Source organism: Felis catus, chromosome B3 (assembly GCF_018350175.1).
Source record: "Felis catus isolate Fca126 chromosome B3, F.catus_Fca126_mat1.0, whole genome shotgun sequence".
Taxonomy (NCBI): Eukaryota; Metazoa; Chordata; class Mammalia; order Carnivora; family Felidae; genus Felis; species Felis catus.
The window spans coordinates 14,022,195-14,046,224 of NC_058373.1; the positions used below are offsets into that span (position 1 = coordinate 14,022,195).

Genomic DNA, 24,030 nt, shown 5'->3' on the forward strand with positions numbered 1-24,030 from the left:
ATGTCAGGTTCTGTTAAGGACCTGATTTCAGCACTTTGGAGCAGTTCCGGTGGGCAGAGAGGGTCAGCGCTTCAAGCCAAGTTCGGACTCTCCATTTGCCACAAACGAGGACGATGGGAAGTGAGCTGCGAGAGTTTGAGACTAATATTTAGATAATTGCAATTTATCTCATCTTCAGGATCAAGCTGATTGAACCTGAGCCGAGTTTGAGCCCGACTGGGTTTACGAGGCCTCCTTCCTCGGAGCTGAGACGTTTGAAGGAAGAAGAAAAGCGAGAGCTGGGATTTCCGGCCGACCTTGGAACCAAGAATGACCAATCCCGGTAAACAATAAGAGCGAGTGTAAACAATCACGAATATTGCACATGCCCTATCTCCAGTGCCGAGAAAAAATTAATTTCCTATTTGGGTCCCATTCACATAAATACTTCTAATGACGTATTTAAATCCAGGCTCTGTGAGATCCTAAGCGCGCACAGTACCTGAGCCAACAGCGGGAGCCTTGCATTTAATTGGTTACTGTAATAAACATATAAAATGTTGTGTTTTTTTTTTTTTTCATGAGAGGACAGAGCAGTGGCTACATAAAAGGACATCAAATGACACATCCTCCATTTCCCAGCAAATAAAAAAGCCATCAGCTCATAACAAGGCGGTGATAAAAGGTGCTGAGGCCAGTAAGATTAAGACTTTGTAATAAGGTTCAGGAGCCAAAACTGACAGCCATTTTCTTTTATATTTATCATGTCCTCACATTGGGGTGAGAAGCCATGGCTCTGTCCCATTGCTGGCTAGAATTTATAGCACCTCCATTATTAGGAGATTGCAGTGAAATGGAGTAGAGGTATGGTTTTCTGAGAATGTTACGATAGCCTCCTACATTATACACTTGACAGGTTCGTCAGCTCTTAGTAACAAGCCTTGTAAAGTACTTTAATATCATTAGCACTATTTTCTTAATGTGTCTGCTCTGCTCACAGCCTGAAAATCTCATATATCACAGGCTGGAGGGAGGCATGAACTCCTATCTCCCCTTTTCTGGCTTCTTAAATGTGATTTTATAGTCACACGTAGGGTTGATATTTTAATCAAAATAATGCAGCCATTTTCCTTTATTGATTATCAAGTAAATATGTATAAATATGTAGTTAGGGGTGGGCAACCCTTTTAGAGGATATTGAAAACGCATAATGAATGGCTTTCTGGGGTAATCTTGCCGCCGCCCGCTTCCTTCAGTAATGCTATGGGCCAGGAGTATCTCTTAAGCTCTCCTGGCCCAAAGGTCTGTGGAGTCCACGGCGGGAAAGAGGAACACGGGCCAGAACTGAAATTCTGGAAGCACGTTCCAGGTAGGCAAGGCCTACACCAGATGCCTTTGAAATTTCCGCGGTCCGTGTCCCTGTTTCTGTAAGCTAGCATGAATCGCAATATATTCGGTGGTTCGTGTCGCATTCCCAAAGGGCAGAGGTTAATTTCAAAATACAGAAATCCTGTATCCTTTCTTCCTTCCTTTCCTTTCTTGGCTCACGTCCGTTTATCTGCGATGGCTGGTATTAAACCCAGAGACCCCACAGAACGAAAGTTTCGTAAGTGTTTTAAATCTCAAAAATAAACAGGTATTGCTTTGTGAATGTAATAAAATTATAAACTTGGTTTAGAGCTCATGTATAAACAGGACATACGTCTTCATAGGGGCTGAGTTTATTCTTAACACGATAAGTAGTCTCATATATGACCTTGATCAAAACATTTGAATGATTGTCAGCAATAGCCTGAAATCCATACTAAAAATAAGGATGGGGACACACACACACACACACACACACACACACACGCAATATCAAGAGAATCTTAACGACATCCCGTAAAATTCAGTCAAATTGTTCTGTGACTTAAAAGCAAGTTAGAGTCAAATGTATCGTTCACTTCAGTACTAGAACTCAGAGCAAAACATCAGCCATGTGTAGGCAGTGGAGACAGTATCAGTATCAAGTTATCTACTATATGCTGCCCTGGATGTGTCTTCAACTCGTTACTGGATGTATGTGCTGATTCCCACCGCCACTCTCTCAAGCGAGAAATCAAAGAGTCTCTCTGTGGAGTGCCCCCTTTTGAATGAAAATCACTGCACCGCGCTCAGGACCCACAACATAGTAGGTAATCAACAAACATTGGTTGGAAGAATGAGTAACCGCGTCCATCCTTTCCTCCATCTTATGTTGGGATTTCTGCTCCCGTTTGCCCAGGGCCATCAAAACCGGGTACCTGCGAGAAAGAGACACACATCAGAAGAGAAGAGCTGTAGCGTCTCAATCTGAGATTGAATCCCATCCATGCTTGTCTTCATTAACTTGCACATATGCTTCCGCGTTTACAGCGGACAGTTTACAGCGGATGATCTCGAAGCGGTTGCACTGTATAAGGACAAGGAAGCACCACTGGCTCCAGGCAAATTATTTGAACGTGTCTAAAATACTTAACCGTTCAAAAGGTGTTATTTTGAAAATAAACAACCCAAGAAGAACTGAGACCCTTTATCTCTGTCCCCACATATGGTCTTTCTGTTCCTCGGTTGTACAAATATTCCAGGATGTAGTTCACAAAGTGAAACTGTCAGGTTACATTTTGTCAGTTTAATGGCTTTGTTTCAGTCTGTTTAAAAACGCCCTCCTAAATTCTGTCTCCCCTTTTCACTTGGCTAATTTAGGCGCAAAGATGATGGTTCATATTTCAGACCACCTCTCTTCCCACCTGAACAAGAAGACAAGGCAGGGTCAGACCCATATTTTTGTCTGTTTTATAGTCAATACAATAACTGCTGCTGATAGATTAATTATATAGTAACTACGGCTGATTTTTCTTAGAAAGGAAATGATTAAATCGTGTATTTTTCAGAGGGGTCTGGTCACCACATGAGGACCTAACCTAACCTTTTTCAAGTACTTTATGTCTCTTCACCTGAAGGCAAACCATTAATTTGATGAACGGAGAAACTGTCCTCGGAAAATGCTACCGTTCACACGATCTAGTTAACATAAATACATTTTTAATATCTGTCGATACGTAACTGTTCCTCATCAGTCACATGCCTGGTCATAAAATCATTTAGTCTATTTATTGCGAGAAATCGTTAAGAATTAGACTTATCTAAAGTCTGTAAATTTGCCAAGCTTACAACATTTGATCCCATTGAGAAAATATTTTTTGATGAAGCCTTTACGTGTAAAACAGAGGAGTAATTAGTCAAAATCATCGACTGAGGATTTATGGACATTCATGTGTCTAAACAGCTGTTTAACTTCTGAACATTGATGCACTGACATTCAAAGACAACAGTACAATATGTAAAACGAAGAAGAAATTTAGAATCACCTGGCTGGTCTTCCTCAATCAAAATTCAATTCTTTGGGTTTTCCCTTCCTTGGCAAACCCCCTGAGCAGGAGTAGTTGTAATCTTTCTTCCCATCTATGCCCAAACAAGGCATACAGGGAGCAAAGGTGGATTCCTTATCAGTCCTTTGTACATCTCATGGTATGATTTATCTCCTCACCTCCAACTTTGAGTTTCCAGAATCTGTACGACATTCCAATTGGTCAGAGAGTTTGGGCCGAAATCCTGGACAAGCATGTTGACTCTGTTTTAGTGTCCCACAGAAAACACCAATGTTGGGTTAATTAGCTAAGAAGATTTCAGTTCAACTCACTGCATTTATTAGACTCTGGGACAAGGATTGTAAAATCAAAATGTCACCTTGATGATCTCTTGTCCCCAGATTGAATCATGTTTCAATGAATATGCTCATTACTTTGATTTGGTGAGGATCTAGGGCAATAGGAGTTCTCATCACGGCTGAATGGAAAATAAATTGAGATGAACATCTTGAACAGTTGGACATTATCAGGTAACTTGGTAATGTGTGTATCTTCCAACATAGTAATTTGGCTTCTAGAGGTACACCTGAAGAAATTATTCTAAAAGTGCCCAGCACTGTTCAAGATAGTCTAAAACTGAAATAACCCAGATGTCCATCAACAGTAGAATGAATATATGTGTGTGTGTGTGTGTGTGTGTGTGTGTGTGTGTGTGTGTATGGCATATTCATACAATGGAAACTATAGGCTGGAAAAAGGGAATAGCTACATGTATGACCATCAATGATCACAAAAACCTAAGGTTGAACAAAAGAAGACAGTGAAAGAGACACACATATGACTCCCATTCCCGTAAAAGTTTTAAAAAAAGTAAATCCAAATCTCATACTGATTAGAGATCCATATGAATGCGAAAAAAAGTCTAAAAAAAAAAAAAAAGGATGGAATTGTTAACACAAAATCCCAGAGAGTAGTATGATGAGTGGGTGGTAGGTATAAGGGTTTGTGCTTTTTTTAAAACACCAAGAATTTAAGGTGTACGTACATAATTTATTCATCTTTGGAATATACATTTCGAAATTCAAAAAAAAATAACAATAGATTTAAAAAGTAACAATAGATGAATAGAGAAGCAGCAGAGATGAGTCCAAAGACCCACCTCTGCTCCTTTATCTCGTTTTCACTTTTAAAAATCTGTCTGGGGGCACCTGGGTGGCGCAGTCGGTTGAGCGTCCGACTTCAGCCAGGTCAGGATCTCGCGGTCCGTGAGTTCGAGCCCCGCGTCAGGCTCTGGGCTGATGGCTCGGAGCCTGGAGCCTGTTTCCGATTCTGTGTCTCCCTCTCTCTTTGCCCCTCCCCCGTTCATGCTCTGTCTCTCTCTGTCCCCCCAAAAATAAATAAACGTTGAAAAAAAATTAAAAAAAATAAAAATAAAATAAAAATCTGTCTGACGTTGGGGCGCCTGGATGGCTCAGTTGGTTAAATGTCCGACTCTTGATTTTGGCTCAGGTCATGATCTCATGGTTCATGGGATTGAGCTCCGCATTAGGCTCTGTGCTAATGGGGTGAAATCTGCCTGCTTGAGATTCTCTCTCTCTCTCTCTCTCTATCTCTCTGTCTGCCCATCCTTAGGTCCCACTCTCTCTTTCTCTCTCAAAGTAAATAAACATTAAAAAAAAAAACAAAACACTTCTGACACAATCATGGAGTAGCCTTTGGTGTAGACAAAAATAGCGCCCCCCCCCCCCCGCAAATGGTGCATTTTGCTTCACCAATGGAAGTGTGTTTCTGTAGTCTATCAGATTTAAATCGAATGTAGACAAAGATCATTTAACATACATGGGAATTAGGTGAGATCTCATGTGTTCCATCTAATACTTTTTATATACCTCTGATAGTTAACAGTATGTACGAGGATTATGATTTCAAATCAATTATTCAGACGCTGAAGTTAGCCAAATGCAGTCCATTAAAATGCCTATTGTTTTATGTTCCTGTCTCCTTTTAAGACCATTTTCAAAGACTAAATCAGGCACTTAAGGCACTATCATTCCATTTTGCCCAGATGTGTTCATGATGTGACTTCACCACTGTGGCGTAGTTTTAGAAGATTTTGATAAATTCTCTTCTTACATTTCAAAGTAGTGGATACCATTTGAATAGTTTTTACCTTTGTCTTAGTTTCCAAAAGCAAGTGGAAGAAGGGGGCAGATATTCTGTAATGCTTGCCAAACAACAAGAACAACGAAAGAAGGCACACAGAGCGAAATGTCATTTTATCCTCTCTCAGCAACCCAGTAGGCTTCATATTATTATTAATCGTCCCCTGCTAATAGAGGAGAACAATGATGCCTAGTGAATAGAAGGACTTGCCCAGGGGCGCCTGGGTGACTCAGTTGGTTGAGCCTCAGACTCTTGATTTCTGCTCAGGTCATGATCCCAGGGTCCTGGGTTGCAGGCCCTGCCATTGGCCTCCGTGCTGAGTGTGGAGCCTGCTTAAGATTCTCTCTCTCCCTGTCCCTCTGCCCCTGTCCCCTGCTTGCGCTCTGTGTCTCTCTCTATAATAAAAGAAAAAGACTTGCCCCAAACAAGTGACGACACTCAGGTATGAACTACGGTGCTTTTTCTCTCTACTACTCTGAAAAACCTCCCTCCCTCCCACGTGAATCAGCAAAGAGTTTATTACCGTAATTATGCACATGTCATGTATGTATACGGGCAAAAGACTATCTTCGCAATATTCAGTGTAGTTCACGTACATCATTAAATTATTTTGCAAATTCCCATCACGAGTAGCATTTACTATTGGTAAATGATGTCCACATCAGGCATATAATGTTGCCATCTTTTTAAGTGAAAGGCATCAAAGAGTTTTTAATAGAAACTGTAAAATATTTCCTTCCAAAACATTTTTTTTTTCCCCAGCTCTCTTTTCCTGAATGAGCCTGACATTTCTAGGAGATGATTGTCATGTGTTTATTTCCATTTCTCAGCGCCCTTCCTGATCACACCAGGCTGGTAATTAGTAAGATAAAAATTGCTGTTGGATCATGCAACATTTCAACTGTCATCCTGCTGGATTGGGGGAAAAAGTTACACTGTGCGATGGGAACCCAGCGGTGCGATTGTATTGACTTTTATGTCATGTTTGTTTCAGTTTACCAGTCAAAACGAGTTTCACAGCTCCTCCTGGTCCAGAAGGTTCCGTTTGCTTTATGAAAATGAAGCTGTCTTGTTTTCTGGTTCATAAATCATTGTCAAGCAGAGCTAGATAACAGAAACAAGTTCAGATTCCAGAATGATTATCCTTAGAGATGATGTATTAAATATACAGAATACAACTTGATTTTCATAAGCCATGTTGACTTGGCAGGACGAAGGCTTCAGGGGAAAATTATCTCATAAGAGGAGGTGTGAGAGCCTGCACGATCTAACCAGGTGGGGATGGTGGGGGGGGGCGGCAGAAAGTTGAGCATATTCGCATAGAAACACGTGAGTTCTCCATTTCCACTCCGTTATATACCTGCTGCTCCTCCTTGAAGCATTTAGGTGCCTCTTTATTTTATGACCAATATAGGAATCCTCTTTAGAAAGGAAGAGGTTTCCTTTTTTCTTGTCCCTTCATTATCTGCCATTTCTCTTTCATCCTCTCTTTGAATATTCTGATATCTTGTGAAGTCCTCTATCTCTTTATATCATGAGCTCTTCGCCCCTGAAATTAGGTATGGTTTGAGTTTCACCTCTGGGGTAGCACAGGAGGCTTCCTGATGCCTCGCCAGAGCCAAATCAGGGGCCATGGGAGCAAAGTCTGCAGAAAAATCACAGTGGCGTCACAGAGAGTCACAGGGATGCCCTGAGATCACAACAGCCCCTCTGGCAACCGGCAGAATGGGTTTCACGCACATGCCTTGTCCCGAATGTGCTGAGACGGACTTTCCCTCTAAATGAAGAGGTCAGACGGCCAAGCAAAGCCAAGTGCATTCATCCCACGGCGAAAGAGAGAGGTTTCTTCGGTGTGAAACGTGTTTCGCCTCCCACCTGACTGCTTAGTTGCTACTGGAGTTTCCAATCTCGTTTCAGACATCCCTCCTCAGAAAACCCTCCCATCCTTCCCAGCCGCCTCTGCAGTCCTGTTTCTCTGGGTATTCACACTCTTCGCTGTCCCCCCTCTGTCCTTATTGCCGGGATAATCAAGAATTAATTGTGTGATCTGTTTCTGTAATACTGCTCTTACTTGGTAAGATAGAAATTCCGGGGGGCTAGCTGGTCATGTCTGATCACACAGTTGTGGTCAGGCACATGCCACAGAGTATTTTGGCATTAAGGATTTGGAAGCAGAGGGTCGCCTGGGTGCTCAGTTCGTTGATCTCCTGACTCTTGGTTTCGGCTCAGGTCGTGATCTCACGGTTTGTGAGTTCGAGCCTCGTGTCAGGCTCTGTGCTGACAGTGCGGAGCCTGCTTGGGATTCTCTCTCTCCCTCTCTCTCTGCCCCTCCTCCCCCCCCAATAAATAAGTAGTTTTTTTTTAACATTTATTTATTTTTGAGAGAGAGAGACAGAGCACGAGTGGGGAAGGAGCAGAGAGAGAGGGAGACACAGAATCGGAAGCAGGCTCCAGGCTCCGAGCTGTCAGCACGGAGCCCGATGTGGGCCTCGAACTCAGGAGCCATGAGATCATGACCTGAGCCGAAGCCAGATGCCCAACCGACTGAGCCACCCAGGCACCCCCGAATAAGTAAATTTTTAAAAAGTATTTGGAAGCAGAGCATAAAGGAAAAAAGACAGGTAGCTGAAGCCATTCACAATTCTGAGTAAAATTTGGTCTAGCAGGGCATTTGGATGGTGATTCAAGACGTAGTCAGGATTTAATTCTATTTCGGGGGTGCCTGGGTGGCTCAGTCGGTTAAACGTCTGACTTCAGCTCAGGTCATGGTCTTGTGGTTCGTGGGTTCCAGCCCTGCATCGGGCTCTGTGCTGACATCTCAGAGCCTGGAGTCTGCTTCGGATTCTGTGTCTCCCTCTCTCTCTGCCCCTCCCCTGCCTGTGCTCTCTCTCTTTCTCTCTCTCTCTCAAAAATAAATAAACATTAAAAAAATATTAATTCTATTTCAGTTAGGTTTTTGTGCTCAGGCTGGAAGGCAGCCTTCTCCAAAGAGCAAACTAACGGAAAATGTACAGATATGGGCATGTATTTCTGTATTATGAAGACGAGCCTTCTCTGCTTTCCAGGCAAAGTCTTTGATTTTCCTAAGATAAGAGAATCAGGTGGGGAAGGAGAGTAGGTCTGCAACCAAACCCATAAATACCACAAGTCTCTAGTTTGGGATTCAGGAGGTTGTAATCTGATTTTGCCTGGCTTATCTGACTGATTTATTATTTATTTACAACACTAACATCTTCACTCATTTATTCAGCAGGAAGGCAAAGTGAGGAATTGGAAAGTTATTTGAAAACTTTGATAAATACAGTCAGTTCAGCGTCCGACTTTGGCTGGGGTCATGATTTTGTGGGTTCGAGCCCCATGTCCAGCTCTGGGCTGACAGCTCAGGGCCTGGAGCCTGCTTCAGATGCTGTGTCTCCCTCCGTTCTCAGCCCCTCCCTCACTCGTGCTCGCTCTCTCTCTCTCTCTCTCTCTCAAAAATAAACATTAAAACATTAAAAAAAAAACTTTGATAAATACATGTAACTTCATGGGATCTTCACCTCAGTGTGTATTTTCAGTAACACACTCAGAGACCTCTGTCATCTGGATAATTGTCCCAACTTGTCACTTCACTCTAATTGTAAAAACAAAACAAACACCCCCCCCCCAGCCCCCAATAGGACACAATGTTTTCTAAGCTAAGGGCAAAGTCTCTATGGAACTTTGGATTTTCTCAGAATGCATGAGATTTCTAGGCAGTTGGTTAACTCATACGGACTTTGCACCTTTTAGAAGCATGTAGACGTTTGTAAATAGAGTCTTGTTTTTATATACAACTATTCTAAGAACACTGGGGCTTTGCTCTTTAGGAAGAGAGAGTTTCTGTGGAACAATCAATAGAGAAACCCTGCATGGCTTATTTTCTATTATGTATACCTTACAGGTCATGGAGTCAAGTACTGTGGCAGGGTTTCTAAAAGGCTGGTGATTTTTAGGAAAGAACATCAATAACATATGTAGCCGAGCAAGCTAAAATAATTACAATCAAATTTCATGCTTCAGGGCATAAACTGATTTCCTGCAAGGGTCAGGAAGGAATTACGCTGCCTTCACCAATGTGTACTGCATTGGGTAAATGACTCCCCTATTTTTGTTTGGTGTGCCTTCCCCCCCCCCCCCGCCCCGAAACTAATATACTGATCAGTGCTCTTAAGAATGCAGCTCAGCTTACCATACGCCCATCCTTGGTTGCATCATACCTTTTTTGCTTTCTTCCTGGTACCTAAGAACCTTTCCTGTAGCACAGCGCCCTGGACGGGGCACAGGTTGGGAAGCGTTGCCTATAAAATGCAAACGTTCCTTCTTGGACACGTTTCTAAAAGTTGAAGGTCTCGAAGGGAGAATCCGGGCGGAGAAGAAAGCAAAAATAATGTGATTTGGGATTTTCAGCACACCATCTTAAAATGCAGCGAGGACCACTTTGTCCCCTTTGAGACCCTCTCAACCCGTCCACTTCCGCTCCCAGCTTTTATTAATCTTTTTTTTCCCCACCCAGCTAACTTTTGCCACGGAGGGGTGGGGGGGGGGGGCGGGAATCTCCATCGAAACATGAATCTGCTCTTTCTCAGACCTTGGGCATCACGAACAATAGATTCTCACCTTTTGCCACCATGTTGGAGGGGGGGGAGGGGAGGGGAGGAGGGGAGAGGAGCAAATGGTTATTCTCAGGCGCTCCTTCTACAAACTTGGAGCAGAGGCCTTTGAGCTAATTAATTACATTCTGTATATCTGAGCCAGCTAGCAGAGCTCCTCGCTGACACTCGGATACATCTGGGCCTGATAACAATTGCAAATACTCAGGGCACACTTTAGGAAAAAAAAAAAAAAGGCTTATGTTACAATGTGCAACAGCATGTTTTACAGTCCTCGGATCGGTCAGATAAATAAAACAGCTCGAGTCCAGGGCTTCGTGGGGGGAAACGTCCTTGGTAACATTTCACCTAGAGCAGAAAAATTTCCCCACTGACAAGGGACCAGTTTGACCCGAAGACAATGTTCAGTTCCTCCGAGGGACAGTTTTGGAGATTTGGGTCCGACGTGGGAGCGTAGAAGAGAATTTACAAGAAGCTCCTTCTGCGCACCCATCCGAGGAGTGGGTGTAGACATGAAGAGACTGCGCGTTCTTCGGCCGCGTTCGGGGTAAAAGATCATGTGAGTCCGTTTGGGAGCCGCCTTGGGGGGGCAGGTTTAATGTGTTGAGCACAGGTAGGTGCCTTTCCAAGATCATCAGTCGTGCTTCGGGGGTGATGCTGGGAGCACGGAAGGAAACACCTCCCAAAGCCAGAGTTTTGCGTACGACAGAAACAATTGTCGGTGTGCACTTGGCAAAGAGCTGGCAGGCAGTCCCTTCTGCTAACACATGCTGTATGTCAGCAGTCAGCCTTCTTCCCCCTGTGGAGAGCTGCGAGGTCATAAAATAGAGGGGTGTCACTGACTTTAATCTGGCAAATTTCCCTGTTCCTCGAGTTTACGTCCTTTTTAAGTGCAGCTTTGACGCGTTAGTATTTAATATTCTTGCCCTTTCCCTTCAGTGTGTGGTTTTGTGGCACGAATCCAGGATGCCCAAGGTATTCATTTTCTCCATCGCATGCCCCTGCTTTTCCAGAACATTGCTATTTCAAAGTTGCATGTAGTACGGGGCCCCCGGGTGGCTCAGTCAGTTACTCGTCTGACTTAGTTCAGGTCATGATCTCAAGGTTCATCAGTTCGTGCCCTGAGTTGGGCTCTGTGCTGACAGCTCGGAGCCTGGAGCCTGCTTCCGATTCTGGGTCTCCCTCTCTCTCTGCCCCTCCCCTGCTTGTGTTCTGTCTGTCTCTCTCTCAAAAATAAATAAATGAATGAATTAAAAGAATAAAAGTTGTATATATTAGCCACAACTTTATTACAGAGGACAAAAAAAAATGTGATCTTCCATTTGTAGAGCACTTTGGACTTTACTCATGCAGTTTTGTTTTGTTTTTTTAATGCACAAAACAGGACAGAGAGGTAGTGAGCCCCCATTTGACAGATGTAGCAACTGAGGAAGTTGTTCCAAATTCTCCAGTTCTTAAGCAGAAACGGAGCTCAATTCCACAACCCATGAGCATCCATAACTAAATAAAGCGCTTTTAGCCATTATACTACCACCTTTTGACTGTGTAGTGATTTCCATTCTGAAAGCAACTTTTTTTCCTACATCATCTCCTTTAATAAATAAATTCAAAGGGCACCCAGGTGGCTCAGTCAAGAGTGAGACTTCAGCTCAGGTCATGATCTCATGGTTCGTGAGTTCAAGCTCCACTTTGGGCTCTGCGCTGACAGCTCGGAACCTACCCTGCTTCAGATTCTGTGTCTCCCTCCCTCTCTGTGCCCCTCCCCTGCTTGTATTCTCTCTCTCTCTCTCTCATGAAAGAAAAAGAAAGAAAGAAAGAAAGAAAGAAAGAAAGAAAGAAGAAAGAGAGAAAAACTCAAAATAAATAAGCTTTAAAAACAAACAAATAACTAAATACATAAATCCGATATAATCCACTCATTTAAAAATCCCTCTCAATTCAGAGGCACAGGGATGTAACTGAATTTCTTAGCAGAGGTGGAGGAACTGATGGAATGTGAATTTTGGTATTCCTTTTAGACACTCTCTTGCATATATGGATATCGCATATACCGAGGAGCATGCGTCACTTTAATGATGATATGCCCTGTCACCCCATTTGTTCTCTTAAGGAGGCAAATAAACACGGATTTTCTTGAGGAAAATGAATGGGCCCAGGGACCACGTTTCATGCCTTACTGAACCCCCGACTCACTCGCTTCGAAGGCCATCTGTCCTTGAGACAAAAAGACCACTTTTTGTAAGTTGTGGGGAGGTTTGGTTTGTTTGTTTTTTGGGGGTGAGGGGGTGGGCGGGGGTATCCGTGTCTCTGGAAAGCCGGCCCCGGTGTTCTCAGGGGTTATAAAAATGGGACTCGTTTTTATTGGCAATCCACAGCCCTAGTGCTGAGACAAATACAAATTGGACGGTGTGGATCCTCAAAGGTGAGAACATACAGCTGTTGGGAATTGTGGGAGAATCTGACCAATAAAGGAAGTCACTATTTTTCCAGGCCTAAAGTGAGTTATAGGGCAAGACGGGTGTTGTATATTTATGTAAGGCAGCAACGGGGAGTTTAAACGGCCGTATATTGCCGAAAGAACATCATTCACATTCAGGCTGAGACAAAAGGTGGAAATGAAGTAACATCCTGGCCAGAGAAGGGCTCACGACAGAATAATAACGTTTCAGAGAGGGGGGCCACGGAGGAGGCCGTGGGTAGGCCTCAAAATGAGGAAAGGATCAAAATGCCTTGTCAGGCCTTCAAAAAACAGTTACACGCGCGCGCGCACACACACGCTCAGGATTAAGGCCTGGCCAAGCGTCCTTGGGAAGGAAGGTCATTTATCTTTCACAGAAACGCGTACACAATTACTTGCAACCTTCATCAGTACAGTCAGCAAGATAGGTTTGCCAAAAGAACTCGAAAAAATATATATCAATACACATATTACAGTTGGGACCCCATTTGGTGTGCATTATTATCATACACTCTAGCCTCACTGCATCAGCGTGCATACTAATTCAGGACAATATTTGAAGGACTCAAGTGGTTCCGGCTGCTCAAGACATTCAAGGGAAGGGGGTTGGGAGGTGGGGGTGGGGGGGGAACTGTCTTATCTCCTGTGTTTATTTATTGTGTCCTTTTGTTTAGAGGAAGTTGCATGAAGAAGAAAGGGATCATGAAATTATACTCCTGTAATGGCAAATGGTGAAAGGGAAACAGACATTCATTCCAGAGAAATAATCAAAAGAGGATGGGGGGGGGAGGGAAAAAAAAAAAAAGACTTTTAACGTTCAAAAAATATACATAACCAGTCTGTGGGACTCTTTGAAAAGGCTGTGCTTCTGTTTGGTGAAAATGGTCTCCAACATCCCCCCCCCCCCCCACGCTAATTAAGATGTCAACATTTTTAATGGCGATCATGGTGAATATTGCAGAAGCTTTGGTCATTTTAGCAAAAAAAAAAAAAAAAAACCCACAAAAAACAAAAAACAAACAAAAGAAAACAACCCACCAGGATATGAAATAAGGATCTCTAGTCACCCAGCTTTTGGTTATTACTAGCTTAGAATGCTTATTAAAATACGGGATCCTGTGGAACGGGGATGAAAACAGTCTGTCTTATCCCTGAGGTTTATTTATTTTTGCAAGGGATGTAACAGTTATGAAAAACTTACAATTAAAAAGGCTCCATTCAAAATGTGTCTGTGACCGGCCACGGACAAGATTTGAAAGTCTACCTTATTAGGACAAAGCGCGACGAGACGTCACAATGATTGTATGCCAGGGAGACGTAATTTAAAACCTACAGCACACATACACAACCTCAAGCATCCTTAAAGTTTTCAGGGCATAGTGGAATCATGACATGGATAGATTTGCTTCCATTTTCTCTTTTCTTTTTCCTTTTTCTCTACCATTTAATAACTGCATGCTAAACTGCCATTAAAACAAAACAAAACAAAACAAAACAAAAACCAGTGGATCGGAGTGATTTAATTTTCTTCTCGGACCCTTTCGAAACCGTATTATTTCTCGCTGTTTCAGTCATGTCTGACGAGCTTGCACATCCAACCCCCATATTATCAGGACGTGGTATTTAGCAACCTTTTCAATAGCCAAAGGCAAGGGAGAGTAAGAATGGACTCTCAGGCTTCCTCCTCTCCCTATAAAACCAGCAATTTGCAGATGGGAACCGCTCAAAATGCATTTGCAGGTGAACTTCCCAGGCACAGAGCTGAAGCCACAGATTTCTAAGAATGACAACTTCAGCACATCCGTGAAATGATCCTACTCGCCAATTTCCTATTTTTCCACAGGGGACATCTCAAGGGCTGGGGTCATGCAAATTCATTGCTGGCTTCTGAAGCATCAGGTAATGGCCAATGCCAGAGGCGGGATTCCAAAACCATTTGCCCAACTGGTCTGATCCTATATGGGAAAACCTGATACTTGGGCCCCGCACCCCATCTCCTGGCCTGCCTGCCTAGTACTAAAAATGCATCAGTGGAGAAAATGCTGAAATAGGTCACTCGCTGAAGCATATCCTAGAAGTGTTTGATGAAAAACAAATGCCATTTCCACAGAGTTTGAGCTCCATTGAGGAAAATAATACCTTAAATACAGATTGTTCAGTCTCCACTCCTGTGTTTGCTATATATATAATCCACACACACACACACACACACGTGTATATGTATAGAACATCTATCTGTGAGGAATTCCTTGAACCAAGAATCGTTGGTCACACCTGCAGCATTTCATTCTAAGAAGCAATACTGGCAGAGGAAGAAAATTCTTCCTTTCTTTGGTTTTCCCCTTACATGTTTGAGTAAGGAATCATTAGAACAGTTGCTGGCATCCGGCATCCGTGTGTTGTGGTGTGTTGAAAAAAAAAAACCCTCCCTTTAAACGCAGATTTTAACCTTTCCACCTTGGCCTCTTACATTTTCTTTCCTTTTACTCAAAGCATTTAGGTAAATTAGGATGAGGTCCTTCCATAAAAATGCAAGGGGATCAGTTAAACTTTCATCTCTAATTTATTCATGAAGAAGTGAGGTCTTGCCTGGTCTCGCTGTGCATCATCCTGTCAGAACGACTTTCTCTCTCGTTGAGAAGGGAGATGGAAGGACAGGAAATCAGAGCTTGGGTTTTGCTAGTAATTGCCGCCAGGATAAGAATGCAGGCGTCTTCTTGCTTGGGGATGCGAATGGGGGCAAAAGTTTCAAAACACCAGAACTGGGACCGGAGGAGCATCTGTATGTGTGGGAGCGTACAAATAAAAGCACGAATTATAAACATAAATATGTAGCTATTACGAATGCATCAGATGTAAACACGTGGCTTCTAGAATCCACCTGTAAGACGCCTATCGATTCCACGCCTCTAAACCTATTCATCATCGTGGCGTAGGCACACCATCGTGTCAACGTACGAGTGGACGCAAAGCATTTACAACAATGGAAAACACGCCCGAGTTAAATTTCCCACACCGTACCGTTTCCAGCTCTGTTTTGTAGTTACAACTTCCCGCGAGCTTGCTAGTGTAGACCGTCCACTTTAATGATTCTTGCTCTCATGCATAAAGATGAAGCTCTCGGTTGCCCTGCGTGTGCAGGCAAACACGTGTGTGAGTCGCCCCCACCTTCTTGAACAGGGGCAAGTTCAAAAGATTTACTCCTCTTTTAAGAAGACCCTCGTTTTCTCTTTCAAATTTAACTGCGGTGTAATATGTGTAACGTTCTCTCTTAAAAGTTCCTCATCTTTCTTTTTTCCTTTTTAAATCATTTCCTGTGGTTTTTTTTTTTTCCTTTTCCTTCTCCACTTCTGAATATATTTCACATTTGTAGGCTTGTGGGGAAGGAGCTCAGAGTCTTATAATGTGAAAGACCTTATTCTGGTTGATGAATAGGTTCCTCGGTTTTGCCATTCCCACCCCGGTATTCAAAAATTATCATCTTTTATACATGTGCGAAAGGGAGGGGGGTGGGATCTGGCATTAGTTCTTTTAGTCGTCAGGAAATTACAAAATGTACACTTGCAAAGTAAGCAATTTTTGCAGTCGGCCTGCACATCCATCTTTTTAATGAGCCTTGTTTATAACCTGACGCCATGTTTCTAGTCACCTACCCTGTTTACGTCTTTGGCCCCTTTAATTAAGAGAAGAACCAGTTAAAAGAAAGTAAGAAGAAATATTAATATGATCTGATTAATTCAGCTAGCAGGAGGTTATGGGGTACCAAGGTTATTATAACCTATAAAGGCAATGTGAATAAAGCTGTATTCATTTGTAATTTTATTAGGCGGAGCAAATTAGTGAGTCTGCATAGCAGTGACAAAAGACCCGTTCCTATTTTTCCTTACCCCCTACTGCAAGGGCCAGGTGCCCAAAGTTAGGCTCCATATTAGGCAAATGAGATCTGATACATCTCAGCTGCACATCTAATGAGAACCTCCAGAGCTGGTGCTGTGCTAATTTGGAAAGATTAGCTGGGATGTTTGTGTATGGCTGGTTAAAGTCCAATGAAATAAAAGGAAAGCACAGAGAAAAGGAAGCAAAACCAGCAAAGGGTTAAAGACCTGAAGACAACCGGGGGGGAAGGCCAGAGAGAATTGATCATGGGCAAACTATTAGAAACAAACTATCAGGGGCAGTTTGCGGGGTGAAGAGAAAATTCTGTTTTAGGAGAAACCACCGCGGAACCGGTCTCTTTCTAATAATAAAACGCAGCAAGGTCCACCCGCCGTGGGGTCCCCCTCGCCTTGAACCTTCCCACCCCAGCCCCTCTGACATCAGGAGCCCAGCTTTTGTCCACTTTCGTGGAGTCAAAGAAAACTGCAGGGTTTATTTCCGGGGAGGATGTGGCGAGCCCTGATCGGTTATGGAGTGTTCGAAGGAGAGTAAGCCCTTGGGTTGCGAGTAACTTGTTCTGCGAGGGTTCCGCAAGAGGAACAGACATTTAACTTGATAAACGAGTGTTGGCTTGCGATGGCAGTGGGGTACCTGACACCGAACATCACATGATCACGACTGAACCAACAGTTCTTGAAATTCGCTTTGATATACAAGTGCTTTGGATTGCAAGCATGTTTCTGGAAAGAATTACACTCTTAAACCAAAGTTTGATTGCAAAAGTAAGTAGGCATGGTGGGAGTCTTTAATACAAAGATCTCGGTATCCTTCCAGAGAGACATTCTCTTGGGCTGGTCTGTGGCTTTTGAAAAGAGGCTTCATTCTTCCAAAATCCTGATTTGTTTGGGCTTCTGATGTATGAATTACAGTTTCCCTCATCTTGCTTTTATCTCATCAGTTTTTCTGAACTCGAATTTCAGAGTCACTGCCAATCTGGTATTTGTTCTGGCCTGGCTTGCCATCTCCCGGTGATGGCTCCAACCCTTACCTGGCCTATGTCTGACTCGCTGTTACGACCTCAACCCTGAGAACTTGGAGGGTTCCCTTCCACCACAGTCCAGAAAAAGGTTTTGATTCAGTTAGGGGTAAACTCTGTTATATCCTGAAAATTAAAATTGATTGTGATAGTTCTTAGTCTGATGCATACCCTAGACATAGACTCCTAAAGGGCTCATCTGAGCTCTTAACCAACTCTGAGTCAGAAAATTCACCTTTTACATGTATATAGTTGTACTTTACTGGAATATCTCTGGAATACTATCTAAGCTAGTTACATGTTTGCCTCTGAGAAGGTAACTAGGTGCATAACGGACAAGGTGGGTTAAGAGAATTTGTTCGTCATTCCGTACCTCCTAAATCGTGAACATGAATATGTTCCCTATTTAAATCGAGATCTGTTCATGATTTTTTTCAAAGTACAATCTTTCACCAAAAAAAGAAAAAAATTGCCTTTTATAAGAAACAAAACAAGCAAGCAAAGGGGAAAAAAATAAGAGAGAGACAAATCAAGAATCAGACTCCTAATAATGGAGAACAAACTGATGGTTACCCAAGGGGAGGTGGTAGGGGGATGGGTGAAACAGGTTCGGGTTCAGGAGGACACTAGTCACGATGAGCGCTGGGCGATGCCTGTAATTATTGAATCACTCTGTTATACAGCTGAAACGAACATAACACTGTATGTTAACTAATTTGAATCAAGATAAAAACTTCAAAAGAGAAAAGTAGCCTTTTCCCACTAGTACGGCATCCTATCAAGTGTACTCTTAGGAGAAAAAAAAAATCGTAAGTTGGATAATAGCAACAACAGAGTCCAAATAAGTCATTTCAGAAACCCAACGGAGAAACGAAGGACATTCATCTTGAACAGGCATTTCCATGGCCGAAATTATTTGAACGCTTTACACTATGTTCAAAACAAATATAAAATAAGTGAAAAAAATTAAATAATAAGAAGGAAACCCTCCCTGGTTGAGGAGAGAAACGACTTCTCAAGAAAATAAATCTTTTATTGGAAATAAATGAAAAGACAGAGCATTATATTGGACATAAGTGTTCTCTCACCTCCAAGTACAACATAAAGTAGGAGTCCTGAAAATGTGAAAAAAAAAAAAAAAAACCAATCATGCAGTGATCTCTCTTCATGCAAAATGCATCTCTAAAGTTTTAAAAATACGTATAACGGTTCATGTATACGAATGTGGGAGCAAATCCCACAGTGAACACATTTAAATACCTTCCAAACTCTTTGGGATTTTTCCTCCTGGGCGATACTCTCCTTTTTTAAAATGGCTTTGGCCTGGAAAAAAAATTGCTTTGGCCTGTAAAGCCACTTTTTTGATAGAAAGTGTACACGAAATTGTTACTATTTACATAACATTTCAATGGCCCCCTGGTTCTCCCCATCATCACTTTGCTTCCACTGGTCAGGTGAGAAATGGTTAAAAACATCTCTGGAACAGCAGAGCTGGTGCATCGCTTAGAAGAAGCTAATACTATCATAGTAGGGACTCAGGGAATATCTATTGAGTCAAATAAGTCAAATAAGTGTTCAAATGCATATCACACACAGCTTGGTAAGGTGACCTGTGGTTTTCAATCAGAATCCGTCTTTCTTTCATCACTGATGCCGCTGCACTCACAACGTTTGGTTTATTCTGAGCGACAGGGGTTTAGCGCAGGTCCTCTGGTCAAAATCCCAGTTCTCTCACTACATGCTGTGTGTCTTTGGGCAACTGGCTTAATCTCTCTTTGGCTTCGTCTCCTCGTTTGTACGATGAAGGAAATAATGGTAGCCCTCAGCTCTTGGAGTTACTTCGAGGATTAAATGACTTAGTGCCTGTAAATCACTTCGAAAAGTATTTGACATATGGCAGTCCTTGATAAACGTCAGCTAGAGTTACCATTTTACCTTTTATTTTGGGTACAGCTTTTATAGCAGTCTCTCCCCAACTTGTGAAGCCCGTTGGAGACAGGGGCTGGCTTCTTCAGCTCCCTGGTGCCTCTGTGCCTAGCACAAAAGCCCTACCTCAAAAGAGGGACTCGAGACATGCTGACATTTTCTACACTGCATGGGGGTAACAGTCATTGAAACGATCCTGCTTAGAACCCGTCTTTCCCTCTCCACTTTGTTCTTGGGTTTTCCCTCTTAATCTTCTGTTTTCAACAGCCGAAATGGAGCAGCCAATAACTACCAGACAAGACCACGTGGAAGCTTGAGTGTTAAGTGCCACGTATTACAATACTGATAAAATGTTGACTTTATGTTAGTATCTGTGGGCTACAACAGGTTCCATGAATGTTGGTATCCTTACTCTCTCTCTCTCTCTCTCTCTCTCTCTCTTTCTCAAGAAAAAGATGCCGTTGTTGGTGTGCGAATCCTGGAAGGAGCCAAGATTTGGGAAAATTGTCTCTGCCACCTTCTAAGCTACTCTTCATATCAAGTAACACCCAACTCATGGGATTGGGACACGTTTTGGTGAGATAAAATATGTAAAATACCCAGTCCTCCGTAAATGATAACTATTGTTACAATCCTCGTTTGCAGAAAAATTCACCTCAGAGGGTTCCCGTAGGCATAAAAGACTTCAAGCAAACATCATTTGGTAATAGTTGCACTCGTCGTTGGTAATAGTGCTTTGATTGGAAGGTTTCTGAGTCGGAGCCCACGCTCGGGGGAATGGGTCTGTCATCTGGAAGCAAGTGTGCCTCGTGCCCTGTCCAGGAAGGGTCAGCACTGTCCTATGCTCTTTCCACATAGACGGCAAGGATCTTTCCAAAGATTCCAAGCCCCTTGGATTCTCTCAGAGATCTGATGAAGCCTCTGAACCTGTCTTAGAAAAAATGATTTTAAGTCAATAATGTAAAATGCACTTTAAAAGACAGCCATTAAAGGGGTGCCTGGGTGGCTCAGTTGGTGAAGCATCCGACTTCGGCTCGGGTCACGATCTCACGGTTCGTGAGTTCGAGCCCCACGTCGGGCTCCGTGCTGACAGCTCAGAGCCTGGAGCCTGCTTCGGATTCTGTGTGTGTGTGTGTGTCTCTCTCTGCCCCTCCCCCCCCCTCTCAAAAAGAAATAAAACATAATAAAAAATTAAAAAAAAATAAAATACAATCATTAAAATGCTGATAAGACCAACTCATAGTATCATAATATCATATGTGCTTCTTTATTAACGTAGTAAATAACAAGATCCAGTGACAGGTCTCATACCTATCATCCTGTTAAAGATGTATGGAACAAACATGACACTGTGATGGATCTGTGGCATATTTAGTGTAATAGAATTGTATCCATCCCTTGGTGCAAAATCATACGTATTCTTAATACTGTTACCATGTTTTATCCACATCCATAATGAAAGGGAATGCTGCATTTCAGTTAGAAATTGGTGAAAGTAAAGATGCATCCATCCAATTTTGTCCATCCATTTTCATGGACCCCTTGCCCTGGAGCCCTCGATGATGAATCACTGTGCTAGAATCCCAACTTAAAACCCTGGCCTGAGACCTAGAAACTTCTTTTCACGTAATCAGCTTGGTATATACCGTGTTTCTCCAAGACCACCTCCCTGGTCGCCCTCCAGCACATACTCTTCCGTCGAATGACGTTTGTAAGGGCCTTCAGAGATCAAGTCTTAGACATTTTTGTGGACACGTTGAATTGTTCCTCCCACCTACACAGGCTGATACCATAATTATTATGGTTCTGTTTCTAGTGAGTTGGAGTATCTTGGTATAAATGTTATGGTTTCTGAAAGTCAAGATTGAAGATAGATGCAAGAGAATTCAAACTAAGCTATGACAATATTTTAAGAAATGAAATGCTTTGAGAACAGTCATAAAACAGGAAGTGCCTGAAGACTTGGGAAACTTCAGACTCAGTTGTGCTGAGGGAAAAGAGCAAAATAGACTTTGGACAAGCATGTAGACTGTGGGATAGTAATTCAACCTCAGCTTTACAGCTTTTTGACATGGACCCATATTCCTAGATAAAGGTTATAATTCATTCTCCTGGACATGAAACAATTCTTCACATGTTGGATTAAAAGCCCAGAGGGTATATATAGAGCTGGGTATATTGGGACAGAGTGATGTGTATCTCTAAAAAGGGAAACACAATTTAGATTAGGAACCTATTGTAAAGACAGGATACAGGTTTAATTTTTTTTTATGTTTATTCATTTTTTGAAAGAGAGACAGAGCACAAACAGGGGTGGGCGGAGAGAAAGGGGGGGGGGACACAGAATCCGAAGCAGGCTCCAGGCTCTGAGCCATCAGCACAGAGCCCGATGCGGGGCTTGAACTCATGAACTGTGAGATCATGACCTGAGCCGAAGTCGGACACTCGACCGACTGAGCTACCCAGGCACCCTGACAGGATACAGGTTTAAATTGGTGATTTATGTATTTACAAATATTGTGCATGTTATTGACTCCCCATGAAAGTAACAAGTCCAAAGGGATAGTTAAAGTAAAACCTTACTCATCGCTCATATCTTAATGGTGACTGAGAGGGAGAACGCAAGATGAAGTCTCCCAAATCTGACCTTTCAAAGGCAGACACGGTGTGGCTCTTCATTGCTTGTTTACATTTGCGATAGTAAAAAGATTAATTGATTGTTCAATAAATTATCACTTTGCAGATGGGGTTAGTCTCTTAAACAAACCACCAATCACCTTGTTAACACATAGATATAAATAAATCGCTTTCAATAGAATGAAAATTATCCCCTATGTAGGTGTGGCAATTAGATTATTGATTTCAGGTAAATGTCTAATTAATTATGCAATAGGCTTCATTTCTTCTGTTAATTAAACTCCTGCTCTTTTAAGTCAATAAACTGTAGCCTCAGGAGAAATGAGAAGTTTCCCATTTGAAGAGTCCAGGCACTACCCCTCCAAGTGGGGCAGAATATGGAACCCTTCCTTTTCCTTCAACACAAAGACCCATATGGGGACGAACTTTTAAGAGTAAATTGTATTTCCAGTTCATTCATTGTCTATTTCTAGAATCCAGATGGAATAGAAATCCGAAAAGAAATACTGAACTTGAAGGGAAACCACTACCCTGTCTTTTGTCAGATTCTACCTAACAGAAATTCAACTCTCTCTGTCTGATTTGGTTTTACAGAGACCAGCTCTAACCTACCTTTACACAGTCTCCACCCAAGGTTCAACTCCTTCCGAAATCGTGTTATCCTCATTTCAGTGTTGATCATTCATATGATCTAGCCGGGAGAAAAGACTATTTTTAGGATTGTCCTGGGATCAGAGCCTAAATGCAACTCATGTCCTCACCAACATGCCTTGTCCTATTCTTTACTTTGGACCAAAGAGTGATCCATAAACGACTTGTTTTTTTCTGTTCTACTTGGGAGTTGACTAGTTGTTTTCTCTTCTCTTTTTGGGTATGTGAGGTGTGGGCTGAGGGGTGGAAGGTGGGGGCTGTAGCTGCTTTGCCTCACACCTGGAATCTGAACTTGGCTATCCCTCTCACTCTGATTTCATAACTTGATAAGGCTTCTGACCCTTTGATTGACTCCAGGTTTCGCTTTTCCTACCCTGGCCTCAGTGCCAAAGTCTCACACATGTCCTCTCTTGTAAATCTAACGTTTTGCACATAGTAGAGGCACAATATTAATCCACTAAATGAATGGAAGGGTGGGGGCCACATTGTGTATTTGTGAAGAGCCCTGGGTAAATTCAGTTCTGGAGAGTCTCTAGCTTCCAGACAGCAATGAACTGATTCTTTTCTTCTTTTATGCATTGACCTAAGGATAGTCCACAAAATTAAAAATTACAGTGATAGTCATGAATATTTATTGAGTGCTTACTATGTTTCAGACATCATTCTAAGATAAATGGCATCCATTATGTCATTTAATCCTCAAAGAACACTTTCAATACCCACTTTATTATCTTCATTTTACAGAAAGAGAACATGAGGCATAGAACCCAATGTCACAGAGTAAGTGTTGGAATGAGGTTTTAAACTCAGGAAATATGACTACAGATTCTGTGCTTTTAACACCTACCCCGCCACCAGTGATCACTCATAGGCAAAATGAGTGACCAGAACCAAAGGATCAATAGTGTATCAAACCGGTCCTCTTGGCGCCTGGGTGGCTCAGTCAGTTAAGTGGCCAACTCTTGATTTTGGCTTCGGTCATGACCTCACAGTTCTTGAGTTTGAGCCCCATGTTGTGCTCTGCACTGACAGCATCCAGCCTGCTTGGGATTCTTTCTCCCTCTCTGTCTCCCCCTACCCTACTCGTGCCCTCTCTCACGCTCTCTCCCTCTCTCAAAATAAATAAATAAACTTAAATTAAAAAGAAAAAAACAACAACTGGTCCACTTGACCTGAAAACTTTTTGGCAAGAATGATAGCTCATATTTAGTAAGACCTTAATTCATTTTATTCATCCCGCAGTGAACATGCAGACCGCCATATTCTCAATGAAATCTCCAT

At 42.5% G+C, this 24,030-nt stretch overlaps 1 long non-coding RNA gene across 3 annotated transcripts in view; it reads left to right on the top strand.

The window, feature by feature from the left end:
• LOC102902559 overlaps positions 1–24,030 on the top strand; it is a 79,973-nt gene that overhangs the window by 28,166 nt on the left and 27,777 nt on the right. The window contains exons 2-4 of one of the 3 annotated variants that reach the window (XR_006598901.1): positions 10,544–10,724; positions 12,276–12,403; positions 19,911–21,776. This is a non-coding gene — a long non-coding RNA (uncharacterized LOC102902559). Of the gene's footprint in view, positions 1–10,215; positions 10,725–12,275; positions 12,404–19,910; positions 21,777–24,030 lie in introns of those variants that run through there. The other 2 variants (XR_006598900.1, XR_006598899.1) reach the window with 2 other exon arrangements.